At 55.9% G+C, this 11,396-nt stretch overlaps 2 long non-coding RNA genes across 3 annotated transcripts; both read right to left on the bottom strand.

The window, feature by feature from the left end:
• Positions 1-1,060: 1,060 nt before the first annotated feature.
• Positions 1,061-5,105, bottom strand: LOC128911800 (uncharacterized). 2 transcript variants are annotated; one of them, XR_008467173.1, is made up of 5 exons: positions 4,453-5,105; positions 3,864-3,943; positions 1,718-1,780; positions 1,246-1,301; positions 1,061-1,159 (listed from the first exon to the last, which is right to left on the bottom strand). It is a non-coding gene; the product is annotated as an uncharacterized LOC128911800 (long non-coding RNA). The 2 variants fall into 2 exon arrangements; XR_008467174.1 differs by lacking the exon at positions 3,864-3,943.
• A 1,631-nt stretch (positions 5,106-6,736) lies between these two features.
• Positions 6,737-11,280, bottom strand: LOC128911679 (uncharacterized). The gene is made up of 3 exons (XR_008467136.1): positions 11,127-11,280; positions 10,185-10,367; positions 6,737-8,030 (listed from the first exon to the last, which is right to left on the bottom strand). It is a non-coding gene; the product is annotated as an uncharacterized LOC128911679 (long non-coding RNA).
• Positions 11,281-11,396: the final 116 nt, after the last annotated feature.

Genomic DNA, 11,396 nt, shown 5'->3' with positions numbered 1-11,396 from the left:
TTACATGACCGGGCAGAGCAGCTCCGAGCCAAACACACACAAGCACAGACCGACATTACACAGAACACTACAAACAATGCACCTCACAAATGAGGGAAAACTCTCAGCAAGAAGGATGACACCAACATAAGCAACTGTTAGGCAAGAAGACCTGCAAGATCACAATGGTGACACGAGAAGGCTCTAGGGAAACCCCAAGAAATGAGTACAATGTAATGGTCCGGGACAACAAGTGACTCAAACTGAGATGTACGTGCAGGAAGCCTGGCTTCAAGACCTAAGAACTTAAGGATGCAGGGAAGAAGTCCCAGTCACTGAAAATGGATGGCTAGAGAACAGAGCTGCTCATGCAGCCAGGAACAATGCTGCAGTTGAGGACCACTCAGAAACTTCCGAGATGCAAGGCCGATCCACTGTTTAAGCTTATAATGCAAGAAAAGTGGGGCCTGACTGGGGCAGTGCCAATGAGTTCTGGCATTCAAGACTCTTGGGATGGTGTCTGAAGTACAGACTGTGCTCCTCAAGTGTAAAGAGAGCATCGAGACCCAAGGAAGGTTTAGGACACAGAAGACAGACCACACAAACAACACAACAGATGCAGGCTGGAACCACCCTGCCCGGCTCATGCTAGCATTATGCTGAAGACTAACTTGCTCCCTTTACCTGCTCAAAGGGGATGGCTCCAGGACAGCCCTCTGCCCTTCTCTAACTTTAAGAGGCCTCCCTGCAAATCACAAACTTCTCCCTTTCCAGCCCCTCCCCAGCCCTGGCCACTCAACTTAGCTTTCAGAGGGCTGGAGGTCTTAAATCCGATGTCGACAGAAAAAAAAAAAAAAACAGCACATCGACTATCTGGGACATTCCTGTAGTCACCAGGTTCATCATCATCTACAATTAAAGAAAACCAAACAGTGACAGCAAGAAGTTTCAGAGAGGCCACCGCCAACCTCTTCCACAATTTCCCCTTCCTCAAAAGCGCAATGGGATTCCACTCACCTGCTCCTTCCAGAGTCAAATGCTGTGGCCATCATTGCTTGAGATACCAAGAAACAAAATTACTGTTGCACGTGTGAGAAATCACCAGCCACAAGCTCCTCCTCACTGCTGCCTCGGCTCACCTCTAATGCTCACCCACTTCCAAAGATGGCTCACAGGGCACCTGCAAAACCAGAAGATAAATAATTAACCAGGTTGCCGTATAATACTTCACTATTAAGACACCAATGTGGCCCACAACCGCCTCACCTTCTCAGCACGCTCATCAGCATGCGGCTTAGTCCCTCTGAGCCTGCATCCTGCACCTGAAAAAAAAAAGCCAACCAAAAGACATATGCTGACATACTGCCTGACACCTCAGCCTGCCTACAGCCATTCCTGTCTCCTACTCCTTTACCCTGGCCTCTCGCCCACCTGCCCTCCATGGTTTTGGGCTGCTGCTTTGAGGCTTACAGACTACCTGTAAAACAGACACAAAGGACACTAAAAACTTCACCCACAATATAACATCTGAGAAGAATTGCTGCTTCAGCCCACTATTCATTGACCACCTTGCCCGAGAGTCACATCCGGTGCCAATATCCTGCTTTACTCATCACTTCATACCTTCAAAATGAAAAAAAAAAAAAAAAAAAAAAACACCCACACCCCACCACCAAGCCATAATATAATGATATAGCCACCAGTCACATCTTCCCTCCAGCACCGTGAACTGACCCACCTTCTTACAGGGTCCTGCTTGCCTTCTCCATGACTCTTTGGTGCACATCTTGTCCCTCTGCATCTGAAAAAATTAGTAAACAAGTCACCCAGATGCTGATCAGTAGCTGAATAATTCCAGGGGTCTTGTTTCCATTTAGGAATATCATCTAGGCTCCAACTACAACCTGCCATTAAAAAAAATTGGACCCAACATTAATCCCCACACATACAAGCCTTAACACCTTCAATCTGCTTCGCTACTGCCAAACAGGCCCTCCCAGGAGGCTCCAATCATCCCCATAACACACTATGGAAATGACTGTCCCTGCCAATGGCTGCTTGATCCCAGATGACTGTACAACCTTTGGCTAAACAGTCTTGGCAGATCAACATATTACCCATAGACTCTTATTGCTGTTCCACCTACCCCTGACTCTACACCCCCAGGCAGGGCAGCTCCACGCCAAACACACCCACGTGCAGCCCAACACCACGCAGCACTATAGACAACAACGTGACTCCAAGATAAGAGAAAACTCTCCACAAGAAGAATGACTTTCAGACAAGAGATGCTGTTGGGCAAGAAGACCAATGGCCACAGCATGGACGTGAGGAGGCTCTGTGGCAAAGTCATAAAAATCATAAGAGAGTCAAATGTAACAGCCCATTCCAAGAAGTTCCTGTCAAAATGGAGATGACATATGTGCAGGAAGCCTGGCTTCAAGACCTGAGAATGTAAGGATGCAGGGAAGAAATCCCAGTTCATAAAAGCAGATGGCTAGAGCTGCTATAGCTCAGAGAACAGAGCTGCTCATGCAGCCACGAACGATGCTGCAGAAGAGGACCATCTAGAAACTTCCAAGAGGCAAGTCCGATCTGCACTTTAAAATTGTTATGCAAGAAGTGCCCATTGGGTGCTCTGCCAATTAGCACAGGCATTCGAGACTCTACAGGGGCTGCCCAAGGCACATGCTGTGCCCCTTGAGTGCAAAGAGAAACGAGGATATCAAAACCTAAGGAAAGTCCAAGACACGGAAGACAGCACACAAACTACACAACAACAGACACAGGCCAGAACTGCCCTGCCCAGCACACACTAGCTTTTTGCTGAAGAGTAACCCACTCCCTTTACCTACTCAGAGGACACTCCTCCTGGATAGCCCTCTGCTCTACCCTGACTTGAAAACTCCTCCCTGAAACTGTCAACCTTGGCCCCCCCTCCAGCGCCTGTGCCTCTACTTAGCTTTCAGACAGCCAGGGGTCTGAATTCATCCTTGACAAAAAACCCACAACAAACAGCTAACTGATGTGTTCCTGCAGTCACCAGGTTCCTCTTCAACTGTAAAACAAAAAGAAACCATGGCTCCAGCAGTGACCACCCTGATAGTAGAGGCCAACCTCTTCTACAGCACCCTCATCCTCAGAGGTGCCATGGCAATCCGCTCACCTGTTTCACGCCGATTCTAGAGTCGGAGGCTGCAGCAGCAATTATTTATGACACCTAAGATACCAACAAACACAAAATTACCATTGCATTTCTGTGAAATCACCAGTCCCATGCTCCTCCTCAATACTATCCAGCTCACCTCAAATGCAAGGGACTAGAACAGACCAGACCCTCTTGACACCCAAATCCAAATGCAAAACCGATATGATAAAGACTGATGAACCTGCCTCCATTTCCTAGCCAACCCCCAGCACCAAAACTTTTAGAAACCTCTTCTCCTCAACTGTCAGGGAAGGACCCCCACTTCTTCTTGACAGCTCCCATTCTATATTTGCAACCCTGAAACCCCTGTGTCAGCCACTCCTAAGGAGCTGCTCTTCTGAGCCATACCCTGTGTTCAGCAGGCACCTCCTATCTTCTGTCTTCCCACGGACTCTGGGCTCTGCTATAGACCCACAAAATAAGTAATGCCCTGACACAATCTACGAGGGGCCTGCTGCAAGCTGCAAAAACTCTAGGGACACCACGGCACTCTTTGGGCAATGGGGAAAGGTGATGAGCCATGCCATACCCTGAATGACACTATGCCTTACATCCCTGCTGCTTTCTTGAGAAGTGCTAAAGTACAATATGCAGATGCATGCAAAATGCTCACCCTAACCCCAACAATATAATCTCATCATCAACCCAATTAAGAGAAACAAGATCAGCAACTCACACAGCATACTGCAAAACCGGTGGAAAAAACCTCTGGCCCATCTTCAATAAAGTTAGGAATTCTAGGAAAATGCAGCACTCCTAGAATAGAGGAAAGCACACTATTAAACCATCTGGGCATCCCCTAAACACTCATCACAAAGTTACTGACCTGAAAAAAAAGGAAACAAAAAAGCTGCATACCAGTCAACTTTCTACTATACAGGTGGCAGGATGTGTACTGGTCCTGAAGGTCTTAGCTCAGCCTTCTTACCTCTGCCTCCCTAAATACCAAAACATGCCTGCCCCAAAGCTGCAGCCAAATGAAGGCCCAGCAGAGCACCGACCCCAGAGGAGCCCAGCAGCAGAACAAGCTCCTGAGCCGAGCCTGTGGCTCATATACCCCGGGCCCCGCCCACTGCCATCGGGCCCCGCCCACCACCCTTCCCACAATCCCCTGGAGAAAGGGGCGGGGACAACCCCCCCCCCCCCGAAGGCAAAGAGGTGGCCACAGGGGTAGGAGCTCCTTTTCTTATGCCTTAAGTTCCCAGCAGGCAAAGCAACAGTCACTTTTATTTCTATTGGGCACTTGCCTCTGGTGATTCTCTTACCGCTTTTGTTTGAGTTCTGTCTACTTGTTGCTGTAGAGAAGAGAGTTCTGCAGGCGTCACTTTATTTTTGTGATCTTCAGATATTTCTGTGGTTAATTGGTAATCATGTTTTATGGTTTTAGAAGAGTGCTGGAAGCAGGTGATTTCCAGAAGACTGATGAGCACTTTCTGGATCCTAGAGGACTAAATCGCCATGGAGACGCGTGTCGGCGGACTGCGGGACGTCCTGGAGGACTTAAAGTGCCATAGAGAGGCGCGTGGGAGGACTGAGAGGGTTCCTGGAGGACTAAAGTGCTATAGAGACGAGCGTGGGAGGACTGAGCGGGCACTTCTGGGCTCCTGGAGGACTAAAGTGCCGTGGAGACGAGCGTCAGCCGACTGAGGGGCGTCCTGGAGGACTAAAGTGCCATAGAGAGGCGCGTCGGCTGACTGAGGGGCGTCCTGGAGGACTAAAGTGCCATAGAGAGGCGCGTCGGCTGACTGCGCGGCGTCGTGGAGGACTAAAGTGCCATAGAGAGGCGCGTCGGCTGACTGCGCGGCGTCCTGGAGGACTAAAGTGCCATAGAGAGGCGCGTCGGCTGACTGCGCGGCGTCCTGGAGGACTAAAGTGCCATAGAGAGGCGCGTCGGCTGACTGCGCGGCGTCCTGGAGGACTAAAGTGCCCTAGAGAGGCGCGTCGGCTGACTGCGCGGCACCTCGGAGGACTAAAGTGCCATAGAGAGGCGCGTCGGCTGACTGCGCGGCACCTCGGAGGACTAAAGTGCCATAGAGAGGCGCGTCGGCTGACTGCGCGGCGTCCTGGAGGACTAAAGTGCCATAGAGAGGCGCGTCGGCTGACTGCGCGGCACCTCGGAGGACTAAAGTGCCATAGAGAGGCGCGTCGGCTGACTGAGCGGCACCTCGGAGGACTAAAGTGCCATAGAGAGGCGCGTCGGCTGACTGAGCGGCGTCCTGGAGGACTAAAGTGCCATAGAGAGGCGCGTCGGCTGACTGAGCGGCACCTCGGAGGACTAAAGTGCCATAGAGAGGCGCGTCGGCTGACTGCGCGGCACGTCGGAGGACTAAAGTGCCATAGAGAGGCGCGTCGGCTGACTGCGCGGCGTCCTGGAGGACTAAAATGCCATAGAGAGGCGCGTCGGCTGACTGCGCGGCACCTCGGAGGACTAAAGTGCCATAGAGAGGCGCGTCGGCTGACTGCGCGGCACCTCGGAGGACTAAAGTGCCATAGAGAGGCGCGTCGGCTGACTGAGCGGCACCTCGGAGGACTAAAGTGCCATAGAGAGGCGCGTCGGCTGACTGCGCGGCGTCCTGGAGGACTAAAGTGCCATAGAGAGGCGCGTCGGCTGACTGAGCGGCACCTCGGAGGACTAAAGTGCCATAGAGAGGCGCGTCGGCTGACTGCGCGGCACCTCGGAGGACTAAAGTGCCATAGAGAGGCGCGTCGGCTGACTGAGCGGCACCTCGGAGGACTAAAGTGCCATAGAGAGGCGCGTGGGCTGACTGAGCGGCGCCCTGGAGGACTAAAGTGCCATAGAGAGGCGCGTCGGCTGACTGCGCGGCGTCCTGGAGGACTAAAGTGCCATAGAGAGGCGCGTCGGCTGACTGCGCGGCGTCCTGGAGGACTAAAGTGCCATAGAGAGGCGCGTCGGCTGACTGAGCGGCGTCCTGGAGGACTAAAGTGCCATAGAGAGGCGCGTCGGCTGACTGAGGGGCCATGGAAATGGACAACAGGAAAACTGCCGGGCACAGACGGGGGCGCGGTAACGCGTAATAGCCGACACTGGAGCGCCGACGGCCGCTCTCGACGGCGGGCGGGCTGCACCGATCGCGCTCCAGGTGGCGCGGAGCTCGACGGAGTCCCGGCGGTCCTGGTTCGCCCTCCGGCCGCCGCGCTCTCGAGACCGGCGCCGGAACGGCCCCCGCGAAACCGCGCATGCGCACGAGCTGCGGAACCAACGCACAGCGCCGCCGGGGGCGGGGGCCAAGGCGAGCCGGAGGCGCGGCCACAGCGCACGGAGGAGCGCACACCTGCAGGACCAGCCTTCAGCCGCCGGGCGGCAGCACCCCCTTAGTTATTTACACATTATCTATTTAGGGAATTTATATCACCTGTTTGCACTTATGTAGAAAATCTGCTTAGATTTTAACATTTATGATACAGAATATCTATTTAGACTGTCTGCTTACACATCTATTTTGACACTAATATCTTTTTATAAATACATTTTTTAAAATATTTTTATTTCTAGGATCTTTTATATAACACAAGCACAGAATCATAGAATCCTTAGACATAGAGGTTTTTATTTTGAAGTTATTTTACATACATAATATTATTTCTCAGTATATATATTTCTCATATATAAATGACAGATTGTTCTCTATTTCAGTGCCTCGCGCCCATAGTTACAGGTTTTCACATTTTTTTAACGCATTCCAAGATTTTCAGATGTTTTGGGGCTGTGAACCACCTCATTTGGGAGACCCTCACGTAACCCCACGTCCCCCACTCACCTGCTCCTCTGCTGCATCATCGCTGCCCCAGTGATGTTGCAGTGTCCCAAATGACACCATCACCCCCCGAGACACACACACAGACAGACACCCTTCTACTCCCCCCAAAAAAAGCCCCAAAACTCCCAGACCCAGGGCTGGCCCCTTTCCCTCGGGGCGAGGGGCTCCGCCACTGGCTGCAAACCTGGCCTGGGGCATCTCTCGAGCAGCACGAGACACCTACAACAAGGCACCTGGAAAACAAAAATCCCCAGTTATAGCTCAGTATCTTAAAAAATAGCCCGGAAGAGAGTAGAGGAATTCCATCAGAGGGACAGGACAGGATCTGAGCTACAGGAGGATTCTGTGGAAACAGCTCAGCTCCAAACACAGCACAGCCTTCAAAAGCCAGCGCCAGCTCAACTCTTGAAGTCAGGATTAAAGCTAACCGATGCCATTTTGAACACGTTCTTAGCGTAACAGTAAACCTTCTCACTGGTGTTGGGAAATGCCTTGTCCCTTCCCTTTCGGTGAAAAGGTGTGCGTTAGGTTTATATACACCGAATAAAAATACTTACGCTATAAAAGTATTTGACTTTCTTCAGGCACTGATTTCACTTCCACAGCTGGGAATTGATACCATAACACTATCTCTCTCCAAAATACATAGTTATAATTGGACTACAAGGTTTTTTGTGTGCTACGCAACGAGGAGGGACATCTGGCCAGCAGCACTGCCTGAGAGAGATGCTACTGGGCTGCCGAGGAAACACGCCACTGAAAGCCAGACAGAAATAAAGTACTTTAGAGCATGCTGTCTAAATATCAGGGGTAAAAAAAATCCGTTACATTCAGTTCCCTCTTTTTAAAGCTTTAGAGCAAATACCTGGGGCACCTTGTGGCAATTCATCTCTCTTTCCCTCTCTCTCATCCCATCTGAGCCCCCATTGGTCTCTGCTCCGCAGCTCCTTTATCCTCCTCTCTGCATCCAGGGGGTCCCCGCTCGCTTCCTCGCTCATCTCTCCTTTGCCGAGATGCTGTCAGGCTCCAGCGCTCCCAGAGCATTTGGCAGGAGCTGGTGTCCCCTGGGAGGGGGAAGCAGGTGTAATGGGGGTCCCAGTGGGATGTGGGGGGTACCGGGGGGACTCCAATGGATCCCAGAGGGTTCTGGGGTGTCCTGGGGGGGACCCAGGGGATTCTGGTGTGTTCTGGGGGGTGTGTGTGGGAGGGTCCCAGGGGGAATGTGGGGGGTTCCAGAAGGCTCCAGGGAGTCTTGGGGGAACACGACAGGTCCCAGGGGGATCCTGGAGGGCCCTGGGGGGGCTCTCAGGGGGTGGGGTCCCAGAGGAACGTGGCAGGTACCAGCAGGTGCTCCAGGGGGTCCCAGAGGGCTCTGGCGTGTCCTGGGGGGCTCCAGGAGGGATCTGTGGGGTCCTGGAGGGGGTGTGGGAAGGTCCTAGAGGGGTCCTGGGGGGAATGTGGGGGATTCCAGAAGGCTCCAGGGAACCCTGGGGGGAACATGAGAGGTCCTAGATGGTCCCAGATAGTCCCAGAGGCGTCCTGGGATAAGATGAAGCAGGACATCCCACAGAGCTCTTGTGGGGGGGGCAGGGTGTCCCAAGAGATTCTAGGGGGTCTCAGGGGGATCCTGGGGGGGTTGGGGGATCCCAGAGGGTATCAGAGAGCTCCGGAGGGGTCCCAGCATCCCCATACCTGTGACATGGACGGCGACGGCACAGGCCCCCAAGGAACAACTGGTGAGGGGGCAGCCTGCGCTGGGGGGAGGAAACATGCCAGTGATGGGGGACACTCCCTTGAAGATCCTGGGGGGGTGTGGGAGGGTCCCAGGGCATCCTAGACGGCTCTAAGGGAGCTCTCCGGTGGCGTGGGGGCTCCCAGGGGCATGTGGGGCATGCCATGGAGGAGTCCAGGGGCTCCCAGTGGGGAATGGGGGGTCCCAGGAGGGTCCTAGCGGGCTCTGGGGTGTCCTGAGGGGGTGTGGATGGGTCCCAGGGGGAAGGTGAGAGGGTTTCAGGGTGCTCCAGGGAGTCCCGGGGGTGAATGTGGGGGTTCCCAGGCCCCAGAGAGTCCTGGGGGAATATGAGGGGTCCATGGGGTCCTGGAGGGCTCTGGAGGAAAGGTGCAGGAGGGTCCCAGGAGGCTCCAGGGGATCCTGGAAGGCACTGGGGGCGCTCTCGGGAGGTGCGGGGGGTCCCAACAGGATGTGAGGGGTAGCGGTGGGGGCGCTCCAGGGGGACCCTAGAAGTCTCTGGGGTGTCCTGGCAGCAATGTGTGGGGTGCCGGAGAGGGTGTGTGAGGGTCCCAGGGGGCTACAGGGAGTGCTGGGGGAATGTGGGGAGTCCCATGAGGGTCCCAGAGAGTCCTGGGGGAAGACAAAGGGTCCCAGGGGGTCCTGGAGGACTCTGAGGGGCTCTCATGGGGTTGGGGGGAGGTCGCAGAAGCGTCCCAGGGGGATGTGGGGGATACCGGGGGTGGGCTCCAGTGGGTCCCAGAGCGCTCTGGGGGTCTCTAGGGGATCCTAGAGCAGGTGTCAGAGTGACCCAGAGTGCTCCAGGGGATCCTGGAAGGCTTGGAGGGGTCCCAGAAGTTTCCAGGGAGCCCTGGGGGGAACATGAGGGGAACCAGAAGATCCTGGGAGGCTCTCCGGGGGTGCAGGGGGTCCCACAGAGATGTGGGGGGTACCGGGGGAGCTCTCAGAAGGCTCTGTGGGGCCCGGGGGGGCTCAAGGAGGTCCTGAAGGGTGTGGAGAAGGGTCCCAGGGGTCCTGGAGGCCTCTGGGGGGCTCTCAAGGGGTAAGAGGGTGCTCCCACGACAGTCCAGGGGGACATGGGGGGTACTGGGGAGGAGCTCCAGGGGGTGCCAGAGGGCTCTGGCATGTCCTGGGGGGCTCCAGGGGGGATCTGTGGGGTCCTGGAGGGGGTGTGGGAAGGTCCTAGAGGGGTCCTGGGGGGAATGTGGGGGATTCCAGAAGGCTCCAGGGAACCCTGGGGGGAACATGAGAGGTCCTAGATGGTCCCAGATAGTCCCAGAAGCGTCCTGGGAAAAGATGAAGCAGGACATCCCACAGAGCTCTTGTGGGGGCAGCAGGGGTACCAGAAGATTCTAGGGGGTCTCAGGGGGATCCTGGAGGGGTTGGGGGATCCCAGGGGATATCAGAGGGCTCTGGGGGGTCCCAGACTGTCTCAGAGAGCTCCGGAGGGGTCCCAGCATCCCCATACCTGTGACATGGATGGCGACGGCACAGGCCCCCGAGGAACAACTGGTGAGGGGGCAGCCTGCGCTGGGGGGGGAAACATGCCAGTCATGGGGGACATTCCCTTGAAGCCAAAGACAATGACCTCGGAGAAGGTGCTGAGCCTCTCGCAGACCTTCCAGTACAGCTCACTGTAGGACTCCTTGTCCTGCAGGATGGGACACAGTGGAGGGTCACGGGGACCCCCAAACACTGGAGAATGCCTCGACCTTCCCCTCACACCCCCAGCCCTGCCCCCCATCAGCCCTCAGCCTGTACCCCTCTCCCCCTCACAGCCCCTCTCCAACTCAGCACCCACTTCAGGCCACAGCCCCCTTCCCCAAACTCAGGGCTCCCCCAGCACAGTCACCCACCCACCCAGCCACCCCCTCAGACCTTCCCGTTTGCCCCCAATACACTTTCAGGACCCCCCTCCCCACTGTCCGGGCCCCCTCAGCCCCCCCGTTCCCCCAGCCCCCCTCAAGGTCCCCCCTCACCCCTCGGGGCCCCCTCGGCCCCCCAGGTCCCCCTCAGTCCCCTCACTCCCCCCCATAGTTCCCCCTCCCCCAGAAAGTCCCTTCAGCCCCCCCCCATCATCCCTTATTCCCCATCGGGGACCCCTCGGCACCCCGCAGCCCCTCTCAAGGCCTCCCCATTACCCTCAGGACCCCTGTCCCACCCCAGCCACTCCCCAGGGACAACTCAGCGCCCCCGTTCCCGCTCAGAACACCCGTGTCCCCCCACCTCAGCTCCCTCCACCACCCCTCGGGGTCCCCCCAGTCCCTCCACTCCCCACAGCTTCCCTCAAGTCCGACCTTCAGCCCCCACAATCCCCTGGGGGATCCCCCCGAGCCCCACCAATTATCCCTCGGGGTTCCCTCAAGGCCCCCGCCGCTGCCTGCCACGTTCCCCACCGCCCTCGGCTCACCTTCACGCAATCCAGCTACCTCATAACGTGTTCACAGGGGCCAAGCAGGGCAGACCAGACCGAGCGGCCACGCCAACCAAGCGGTGCGGCACTACGGGCGGTACACACGCAGTACACCCGTACGGCAGACAGCGTCGCGCATGCGCAGTGCATCCGTACGGCACCGGGGGCGCGCATGCGCAATATAGCTGTACGGCGGAAAGCATCGCGCATGCGCAGTGCATCCGTACGGCACTAGGGGGCGCCATGCGCCGTACAGCTTTAAGGCAC

The sequence above is a fragment of the Rissa tridactyla genome, chromosome 6 (genome assembly GCF_028500815.1).
Source record: "Rissa tridactyla isolate bRisTri1 chromosome 6, bRisTri1.patW.cur.20221130, whole genome shotgun sequence".
NCBI classification, from domain to species: Eukaryota; Metazoa; Chordata; class Aves; order Charadriiformes; family Laridae; genus Rissa; species Rissa tridactyla.
This window is presented reverse-complemented; position numbering and strand designations above follow the sequence as displayed.